Source organism: Cervus canadensis, chromosome 2 (genome assembly GCF_019320065.1).
Source record: "Cervus canadensis isolate Bull #8, Minnesota chromosome 2, ASM1932006v1, whole genome shotgun sequence".
In the NCBI taxonomy this organism is placed as follows: domain Eukaryota; kingdom Metazoa; phylum Chordata; class Mammalia; order Artiodactyla; family Cervidae; genus Cervus; species Cervus canadensis.
In genome coordinates, this window is record NC_057387.1 from 37431883 (window position 1) to 37443301 (window position 11419).

The following is an 11419-nucleotide window of genomic DNA, read 5'->3' on the forward strand; positions in this document are numbered from 1 at the left end:
CAGTTCAGTTCAGTCCAGTCTCTCAGTCGTGTCCGACTCTTTGTGACCCCATGAAACGCAGATGCCACGCCTCCCTGTCCATCACCAACTCCCGGAGTTTACTCACACCCAAGTCCATCGAGTCGGTGATGCCATCCAACCATCTCATCCTCTGTCGTCCCCTTCTCCTCCTGCCCCCAATCCCTCCCAGCATCCGGGTCTTTTCCAATGAGTCAGCTATTTGCATGAGGTGGCCAAAGTGTTGGAGTTTCAGCTTCAGCATCAGTCCCTCCAATGAACACCCAGGACTGATCTCCTTCAGGATGGACTGGTTGGATCTTCTTGCTGCCAAGGGACTCTCAAGAGTCTTCTCCAACACCACAGTTCAAAAGCATCAATTTTTCGGTGCTCAGCTTTCTTCACAGGCCAACTCTCACATCCATACATGACCACTGGAAAAACCATAGCCTTGACCAGACACACCTTAGTTGGCAAAGTAATGTCTCTGCTTTTTAATATGCTATCTAGGTTGGTCATAACTTTCCTTCCAAGGAGTAAGCATCTTTTAATTTCATGGCTGCAGTCACCATCTGCAGTGATTTTGGAGTCCCAAAATATAAAGTCTGACACTGTTTCCACTGTTTCCCCATCTATTTGCCATGAAGTGATGGGACCAGATGCCATGATCTTAGTTTTCTGAATGTTGAGCTTTAAGCCTACTTTTTCACCTTCCCCTTTCACTTTCATCTAGAGACTCATTAGTTCTTCACTTTCTGCCATAAGGGTGGTATCATCTGCATATCTGAGGTTATTGATATTTCTCCCAGCAATCTTGATTCCAGCTTGTGCTTCTTCCCAGTGCACAATGTACTCTGCATATAATTTAAATAAGCAAGGTGACAATATACAGCCTTGATGTACTCCTTTTCCTATTTGGGACCAGTCTGTTGTTCCATGTCCAGTTCTAACAATTGCTTCCTGACCTGCATACAGGTTTCTCAAGAGGCAGGTCAGGTGGTCTGGTATTCCCATCTCTTGAAGAATTTTCCAGAGTTTCTTGTGGTTTACACAGTCAAAGGCTTTGGCATAGTCAATAAAGCAGAAATAGATGTTTTTCTGGAACTCTCTTGCTTTTTCGATTACCCAGCAGATGTTGGCAATTTGATCTCTGGTTCTTTTGCCTTTTGTAAAACCAGCTTGAACATCTGGAAGTTCATGGTTCACCTATTGCTAAAGCCTGGCTTGGAGAATTTTGAGCATTACTTTACCAGCGTGTGAGACGAGTGAATTTGTGCAGTAGTTTGAGCATTCTTTGGCATTGCCTTTCTTTGGAACTGGAATGAAAACTGACTTTTTCCAGTCCTGTGGCCACTGCTGAGATGTCCACATTTGCTGACATATTATGTGCAGGACTTTCACAGCATCATCTTTCAGGATTTGGAATAGCTCAGCTGGAATTGCATCACCTCCACTAGCTTTGTTCATAGTGATGGTTTCTAACGCCCACTTGACTTCACATTCCAGAATGTCTGGCTCTAGGTGAGTGGTCACACCATCGTGATTATCTGGGTCATGAAGATCTTTTCTGCACAGTTCTTCTGTGTATTCTTGCCACCTTTTCTTAATATCTTCTGCTTCTGTTAGGTCCATACCATTTCTGTCCTTCATTGAGCGCATCTTTCCATGAAATGTTCCCTTGGTATCTCTAATTTTCTTGAAGAGATCTCTAGTCTTTACCATTCTGTTGTTTTCCTCTATTTCTTTGCATTGATTGCTGAGGAAGGCTTTCTTATCTCTCCTGGCTATTCTTTGGAACTCAGCATTCAAATGGGAATATCTTTCCTTTTCTCCTTTGCTTTTTGCTTCTCTTCTTTTCACAGCTATTTGTAAGGTCTCCTTAGAGGACCATTTTGCCTTTTTGCATTTCTTTTCCATGGGGATAATCTTGATCCCTGTCTTCTGTACAATGTCATGAACCTCCGTCCATAGTTCATCAGGCACTCAGTCTATCACATCTAGTCCCTTAAATCTATTTCTCATTTCCACTGGATAGTCATAAGGGATTTGATTTAGGTCATACCTGAATGGTCTAGTGGTTTTCCCTATTTTCTTGCATTTCATAAATATTGCGTATTCAGTTTTCTGTCTACATAATAAAATTATTTGTGATTTCTTTCATTTAATGAGAGCATTTTTTTTATTATGGGCATGTAGGATATTCATAATAAGCAAATTATCTGCTAGTAATGTGTTCCTGTCTACTGAAAAAAAAAATTAGTTGCACATCCAACCTGTTGCTCAGATTATGATGATCATAACATGTACAATTCTGTTATGAATAGGAGGTTGATTTCATGTTTTAATTTTATTGGAGATTGGACATTTGAATTCTGTATACAAGTGTCAGAGTTTAATAACCATCAAATGCATGTTTCAGATTGAATGACTGAGTAAATTATTTCTCCAAAAGTAGTTTTTAAGGGAATTTTAAATATATAAGAATAGTAATGGAGCAACTCATGAATATTATATGTTTCCAAAATTAATCACAAGTCAACTTCATAGTTTATATTTGTGGGATCTTATTATATTATTTGGAGATATTGATTGAGTTACAAAGCAATGGAATGCTAATACCTTTTGGAAGGGGTAAAACAACTAAAGGACATTAATAAGCTAGGTAGAAATTAGCCCTGTAATCTCATTAGCTTTTTATTTTGAATTTGAACTTCCATTTTTCTGAGATTATTTTCTAAACTATAGATTTCATAGTATGTGAATGCAATCTTAAAGTACTAAAGTATGATAAACAAAATTTTGTATTTTGTACTTTTAGAGTAGTAAATTAATGGTCAATTTTTTTTCTTTATTTTGTTTTATTATTTTTTCCCCTTTTATTTTTATTAGTTGGAGGCTAATTACTTTACAATATTGTAGTGGTTTTTGTCATACATTGACATGAATCAGCCATGGATTTACATGTATTCCCCATCCCGATCCCCCCTCCCACCTCTCTCTCCACCCGATTCCTCTGGGTCTTCCCAGTGCACCAGGCCCGAGCACTTGTCTCATGCATCCAACCTGGGCTGGTGATCTGTTTCACCTTTGATAATATAACATGTTTCGAAGCTGTTCTCTCAAAACATCCCACCTTCACCTTCTCCCACAGAGTCCAAAAGTCTGTTCTGTACATCTATGTCTCTTTTTCTGTTTTGCATATAGGGTTATCATTACCATCTTTCTAAATTCCATATATATGCATTAGTATACTGTATTGGTCTTTATCTTTCTGGCTTACTTCGCTCTGTATGATGGGCTCCAGTTTCATCCATCTCATTAGAACTGATTCAAATGAATTCTTTTTAATGGCTGAGTAATATTCCATGGTGTATATATACCACAGCTTCCTTATCCATTCGTCTGCTGATGGCCATCTAGGTTGCTTCCATGTCCTGGCTATTATAAACAGTGCTGCGATGAACATTGGGGTGCACGTGTCTCTTTCAGATCTGGTTTCCTCAGTGTTATGCCTAGAAGTGGGATTGCTGGGTCAGATAAAATTTTCTTTTATCTGCAGTATAAGTTGTTTATTACATGATGTTGGTATAGTTCCAGATTATTTGGGATATTTGAAATACTTTAAAGATGGTATAAAAATGTTAAACTAAAACATGTTTGCCTGCGTAGCCTCCTCACAAATACCATGTCACTTTACCACTGCATTTAGATGCTACCAGTTTTCCTTGTGGCTTAGATGGTAAAGAATATGCCTGCAATGCAGGAGACCCAGGTATAATTCCTGGGTCAGGAAGATTCCCTGGAAAAGGGAATGACAACCCACTCAGTATTCTTGCCTGGAGAATTCCATGGACAGAGGAGCCTGGCAGGTATAGTCCATGGGGTCCTGGGGAGTTGGACACAACTGAGTGACTAAATGTTAATCTCTTACCGGCTGTATAGTGACTCAACAACAACTAGATGTACATAGGGAAGAGATGGAAGAAATGGAAAGGAGCAGGGCTAAATGATCATTATAATACAGCAATTTGCTATTGTTTAGTCACTAAGTCATGTCCAACTCGTTTGCAACCCCATGGACTATACCCCACCAAGCTCCTCTGTCCATGGGATTTCCCAGGCAAGAATATTGGAATGGGCTGTCATTTCCTTTTCTAGGGGATCTTCTTGACCCAGGGATAGAACCCACATCTCTTGCATTGGCAGACAGATTCTATTTTACTGTACCACCTGGGAAGCCCAAAATATGGTGCAGTCCAAGATTAAAGAAACATAAAGTAAACAAGTGACATCTGAGAGGAGATTGTGCTTCAGGAGACATGCTAACTATATTTTGCTATTGTCTTGATGAAATCTACAGGAGCGTTTAAACCTATTACATCAAGAAAGAACAAGAGATAGGATATTGCCTGTAGAGCTAAGGAAAATGTTGCTGTTAAAAAGAAATAGATATTTATGATTGAAAATAAAAATATTTATTAAATGAGTTATGGTCTTAGAGAAGCAATTAAAAGGGCATTTTCCAGGAATAATTTTTAGCTAAGCAAACTAAAACATGGAAGTGATCATCTAACTTGATATAGTATCAGTTCAGTTCAGTTCAGTCTCTCAGTTGTGTCCAACTCTTTGCGACCCCATGAAAAACAACAACATGCCAGACCTCCCTGTCCATCACCAAATTCTGGAGCCCACTGAAACTCATGTCCATTGAGTTGATGATGCCATTCAACCATCTCAACCTCTGTTGTCCCCTTCTCCTCCCGCCCTCAATCTTTCCCAGCAGCAGGGTCTTTTCAAATGAGTCAGCTCTTTGCATCAGGTGGCCAAAGTGTTGGAGTTTCAGATTCAGCATCAGTCCTTCCAATGAACACTCAGGACTGATCTCCTCTAGGATGAACTGGTTGGATCTCCTTGCAGTCCAAGGGACTCTCAAGAGTCTTCTCCAACACCACAGTTAAAAACAATCAATTTTTCAGCACTCAACTTCCTTTATAGTCAAACTCTCACATCCATACATGACTACTAGAAAAACCATAGCCTTGACGAGATGGACCTTTGTTGGCAAAGTAATGTCTCTGCTTTTTAATATGTTATCTAGGTTGGTCATAACTTTCCTTCCAAGGAGTAAGCATCTTTTAATTTCATGGCTGCAAACACCATCTGCAGTGATTTGGGAGCCTCCCAAAATAAAGTCAGCCACCGTTTCCAATGTTTCTGCATCTATTTGCCATGAAGTGATGGGGCCGGATGCCATGATCTTAGTTTTCTGAATGTTGAGCTTTAAGCCTACTTTTTCACTCTCCTCTTTTACCTTCATCAAGAGATTCTTTAGTTCTTCTTCATTTTCTGCCATAAGGGTGGTGTCATCTGCATATCTGAGGGTATTGAAATTTCTCCCAGCAATCTTGATTCCAGCTTGTGTTTCCTCCAGCTAAGCTTTCTCATGATGTACTCTGCATATAAGTTAAATAAACAGGGTGACAATATACAGCCTTGAGGTACTCCTTTTCCTATTTGGAACCAGTGTGTTGCTCCATGTCCAGATCTAACTGTTGCTTCCTGACCTGCACACAGGTTTCTAAAGAGGCAAGTCAGTATACTATAACCTTTTTCCAACCTTGAATGTTAGCTTTTTTAAATTCATTCATAGACCTATTACTTAAAAACCTAAAAGGTAAAGCTGTGAAAGTGCTGCACTCAACATTTCAGCAAATTTGGAAAACTCAGCAGTGGCCACAGGACTGGAAAAGTCAGTTTTCATTCCCATCCCAAAGAAAGGCAATGCCAAAGAATGCTCAAATTACTGCACAATTGCATTCATCTCACATGCTAGTAAATTAATGCTCAAAATTCTCCAAGCGAGGCTTCAGCAATATGTGAACTGTGAACTTCCAGATGTTCAAGCTGGTTTTAGAAAAGGCAGATGAACCAGAGATCAAATTGCCAACATTTGCTGGATCTTCGGAAAAGGAGGAGATTTTCAGAAGAACATCTATTTCTGCTTTATTGACTATGCCAAAGCCTTTGACTGTGTGGATCACATTAACTGTGGAAATTTCTGAAGGAGATGGGAGTACTAGACCACCTGACCTGACTCTTGAGAAACCTGTATGCAGGTCAGGAAGCAACAGTTAGAACTGCACATGGAACAACAGACTGGCTTCAAATAGGAAAAGGAGTACATCAAGGCTGTATATTGTCAACCTGCAATTAAACTTATATGCAGAGTACCTCATGAGAAAGCTTAGCTGGAGGAAACACAAGCTGGAATCAAGATTTCCAGGAGAAATATCAATAACCTCTGATATGCAGATGACACCACTCTTATAGCAGAAAGTGAAGAAGAACTAGTGAGTCTCTAGATGAAAGTGAAAGAGGAAAGTGAAAAAGTAGGCTTAAAGCTCAACATTCAGAAAACTAAGATCATGGCACCTGGTCCCATCACTTCATGGCAAACAGGTGGGGAAAAAGTGGAAAGAGTGGCAGACTTTATTTTGGGGGGCTCCAAAATCACCGCAGATGGTGATTGCAGCTATGAAATTAAAAGATGCTTACTCCTTGGAAGGAAAGTTATGACCAACCTAGATAACATATTAAAAAGCAGAGACATTACTTTGCCAACAAAGGTCCAGCTTGTCAAGTCTATGGTTTATTCAATATCATATATGGATGTGAGAGTTTGACTATAAAGGAAGCTGAGTGCTAAAAAATTGATTCTTTTAACTGTGGTGTTGGAGAAGACTCTTGAGAGTCCCTTGGACTGCAAGGAGATCCAACCAGTCCATCCTAGAGGAGATCAGTCCTGGGTGTTTATTGGAGGGACTGATGCTGAATCTGAAACTCCAATACTTTGGCCACCTGATGCAAAGAGCTGACTCATTTGAAAAGACCCTGCTGCTGGGAAAGATTGAGGGCGGGAGGAGAAGGGGATGACAGAGGATGAGATGGTTGGATGGCATCACCGAGTCAAAGGACATGGATTTGAGTAGGCTCTGGAAGTTGGTTATGGACAGGGAGGCTGGAGGCCTGGTGTCCGGTGGTTCATGTGGTTGCAAAGAGTCTGACATGAATGAGCGACTGAACTGAACTGAAGTCTATTATCCACACTTTCATTATTTCATACATTTAGCAGATATTATATAATTTGGGGGTTAATTGTGTACCAAAGGGAGAGTAAAACAAAAGACTAATAAGGGAAAATTCTTGTACCCAAGAAAATTTAAATTTCCTTTGAAGAGTTAGCAGAGCAAATATTTATATAGTGGAGGAAATTTCATATGAGACTGAACTTGATGTTAAGGCAGTCATTTTATGAGACAACAGAACAAATGTGTACTGTGTGCTCATGTGCTCAATTATGTCCAACTGTTTATAACCTCATGGTCTGTAGCCTGTCAGGCTCCTCTGTTCATGGAACTTTCCAAGGAAAAATACTGGAGTGGGTTGCCATTTCCTTCTCCAGAGCATCTTCGCAACCCAGGAATTGAACTTGATCTCCTGCATCTCCTGCATTGGCAGGTGGATTCTTTATCACTGTGCTACCTGGGGAGCCACAGAATAAATTTGGAGAATAGCAGATAGTTCCATATTATTGAAGGATAATGTACAGAGGTGACTAATGGCAATAATTGAGGCCCAAAAATAGAGACTGATCCTGGATATCCTATCATAATGCCAGGACATTTATATTTTATTAAATAAGCAATGAGAAGAAATTGGAAGATTTCAGTAAGGAGATGTTACTGGCAATATGGAATGCTGATTTAGTAAAAGACAAGAGTGTAAGAATTGAGTCCAATTAGAGGACTGGTATAGTAGTTCACATGATGGTGTGATCACCCACCTAGAGCCAGACATCCTGGAGTGTAAAGTCAAGTGGTCCTTAGGAAGAATCACTATCAACAAAACTAGCAGAGGTGATGGAATTCCAGTTGAGCTATTTCAAATACTAAAATATGATGCTGTTAAAATGCTGCACTCAATATGCCAGCAAATTTGTAAAACTCAGCAGTGACCACAGGACTGGTAAAGGTCAGTTTTCATTACCATCCCAAAGAAAAGAAAGGCAATCCCAAAGAATGCTCAAACTACTGCACAATTGCACTCATCTCACATGCTAGCCTAGTAATGCTCAAAATTCTCCATGCCAGGCTTCAACAGTACAGGAACTGTGAACTTCCATATGTTCAAACTGGATTTAGAAAAGGCAGAGGAACCAGGTAAAATATTGCCAACATCTGTTGGTGCATCAAAAAAGCAAGAAAGTTCCAGAAAAACATCTATTTCTGCTTTATTGACTATGCCAAAATGTTTGACAGCATAGATCACAACAAACTGTGGAAAATTCCTCAAGAGATGGGGATACCAAACAGCCTGACCTACATCCTGAGATATCTGTATGCAGGTCAATAAGCAACAGTTAGAACTGGACATGTAACAATAGACTGATTCCAAATCGGGAAATAAATACGGCAAGGCTGTATATTATCACCCTGCTTATTTAACTTATATGCAGAGTACATCATGCGAAATGCTGGGCTGGTTGAAGCACAAGCTGGAATCAAGATTTCTGGGAGAAATATCAATAACCTCAGACATGCAGATGGCACTACCCTTATGGCAGAAAGCGAAGAAGAACTGAAGAGCCTCTTGATGAAAGTGAACGAGGGGAGTGAAAAACTTGGCTGAAAACTCAACATTCAGAAAACTGAGATCATGGCATCCAGTCCTGTCACTTCATGGCAAGTAGATGGGGAAATAAGGGAAACAGTAACAGGTTTATTTTTGGGGGCTCCAAAATCACTGCAGATGGTGCCTGCAGCCATGAAATTAAAAGATGCTTGCTCCTTGGAAGAAAAGCTATGACAAACCTAGACAGCACATTAAAGAGCATAGACTTTGCTTTGCTGACAAAGGTCTGTCTCGTCAAAGGTATGGTTTTTCCAGTAGTCATGTATGGATGTGAGACTTGGGCTATAAATAAAGCTGAGCACTGAAGAACTGATGCTTTTGAATTATGATCTTGGAGAAGACTCTTGAGAAGCCCTTGGACTGCAAGGAGATCCAACCAGCCCATCCTAAAGGAAATCACTCCTCAATATTCATTGGAAGGACTGATGCTGAAGCTGAAACTCCAGTACTTGGAATTTGTCCACCTGATGTGAAGAACTGACTCATTTGAAAAGACTCTGATGCTAGGAAAGATTGAAGGTGGGAGGAGAAGGGGACGACAGAGTATCAGATCGTTGGATGGCATCACCAACTCAATGGACATGAGTTTGAGCAACTCCAGCAGTTCATGCTGGACAGGAAGGCCTGACTTGCTGTAGTCCGTGGGGTCGCAATGAGTTGGACATGACTGAACTGAACGGATAGTTCAGACGAAAAATTTTCTGAGTATTCTAACACTGAATTATTTGAGAAAATGAAGAAGATTGTAAACTCATTCATAAGGAGGTGACCAATGGAGTTTAGTATCTGATTTAGAGGCCATAGTTGTTTGCATAGGGAGTGATAAATGAAGTAATTCTGAATAAATCCAAGATGCAAGTGACCAAACAGAGATAAATAGAGATATTTTGGTAAAGAGAGATATTTTGACTAAATGTAGAATAAAACAGTGAATATTTTGACTGGTTGGTGGTTTTGTTTATTTGAGGGCTAGAAGAGGAGGACAGTAGGGAAGTAGACGTGATAAATTTAGAGATGGATATGAATTTTAATGAATTTTGTAAAGATAAATACTTTCCCCAAATGTATGGTAATTTGATAAAACATTCAGCTTTTATTTATTTATTCATTTTTATAATTGAATCTTTTTCTTTATCCTTGTTTTTGAAGTGTCTCCCAGGTGAGAGGGCAAAGATTCATAGTTCATGTATAATTTATTTTCAGAAGTTGTAAGGGAAAACTAGCACTTATAGACAGTATTCTGAAAACTCACAAGGGAGCTATAGATGTATGTGTCTTAAGGAATATTCAGAAAATTAAAGTTTTATTCTTTAGTGCCATCATTTGGCAGTCCTGCCAGGAAGGCGCAACTATGATTTTTCTCCTTCAAATCAGTCTTGTTTTAATAAGACTAAAATATAAACAGAAGAGAGGAGGACTAAATAACTGTAACTAACCATTTTTGAAAAAGATTACTATAGCAAAATTTTTTCTAATATTAAGTATAATTTAGAGAGCATTCTTGCATTGTACCATCCATCATAGGTACTGAATTTTGAAAAATAAATAATTAAAAACACATTTATTATCTTATCTAACTTCATGTCCCATTGTGTTCATCTAGGAGAGTTGCTAAAAGGGGAAGGAAATTGTTTTTCAAATACAAACACATTTTATGGTAGCAAAAATACAAATGCTCATTATAATGGAAATCTTTGCAAGTATTTTCTTTAATAATCTAAGATCAGTTCATTGAAAAATTAAAACACATTGGTAACTGTGTGTCTTACTAGAAGGAGAGCAAAAATTTGCTAATCTCTTTTCATTTTGGTACACATTCTAAATTTTTTCACATTATCTCATTTAGTTATCACAGGGACTACTTAAGATAGAAATTATTGTTTCAATCATTCAAATGAGGAAACAAATTTTCACAGATTTTATTTGCTGTAGGTCCCTCAGCTAGTAAGTAGGTAGAGTTTGAACTTGGATGATACTTAATTCTATGTCATGTCCAATACACAAATAGAAAATGAAAAAAAAAAAAAAAAGACCCTGAAAGGTAATTCCTCAAGCAAATATTTTAAAATTTTGCCTCTGTACTTATAAATACATCATCCTTTCTCCTGTAATCTTTCAAGGCTGCATTCTTTATCTCTTATCCTGATTTGATCACTTCCGTTTATTCCAGGATTTTGTTCAAACATTTTTTTCTCTTCTCTTGTATACATTCAGTCCGTCCTTCTTCATTGGATTCTGTGTTAATAGCTGGAAAATCTGTGTTAACAGCTGAAAAGCTTGTCAGTGTTTGAAGCTGACTTAAAACTAAAAATAGGGAAAATGTAACAAGTTTCTTGACCATAAAATTTTCTAACTATTTCCCTATCTCCTTCCCTTTCCAATCAGTTTCTCTACAATGTGGTAAAGAATATGCCGTCCATGTGGGACACCCGGGTTTGATCCCTGCCTCTGGAAGATCCCCTGGAGAAGGAAATGGCAACCCACTCCAGTATTTCTGCTTGGAGAATCCCAAGGACAGAGGAGCCTGGCAGGCTACAGTCCATGGGGTTACAGAGTCAGATCTGACTGAGTGACTAACAGTTTCAGTTTTTCTACAATATAAATGACCATCTCTGTGTTCACTTTCTCACTTTCATTATACCCTGAACATTTAAGAGTTTAGTTTTCACTTGCAGCATTCAAATAAAACTAGTTTCTTCGTTGGTATAAAATATGCACTGAATTTTTCAGT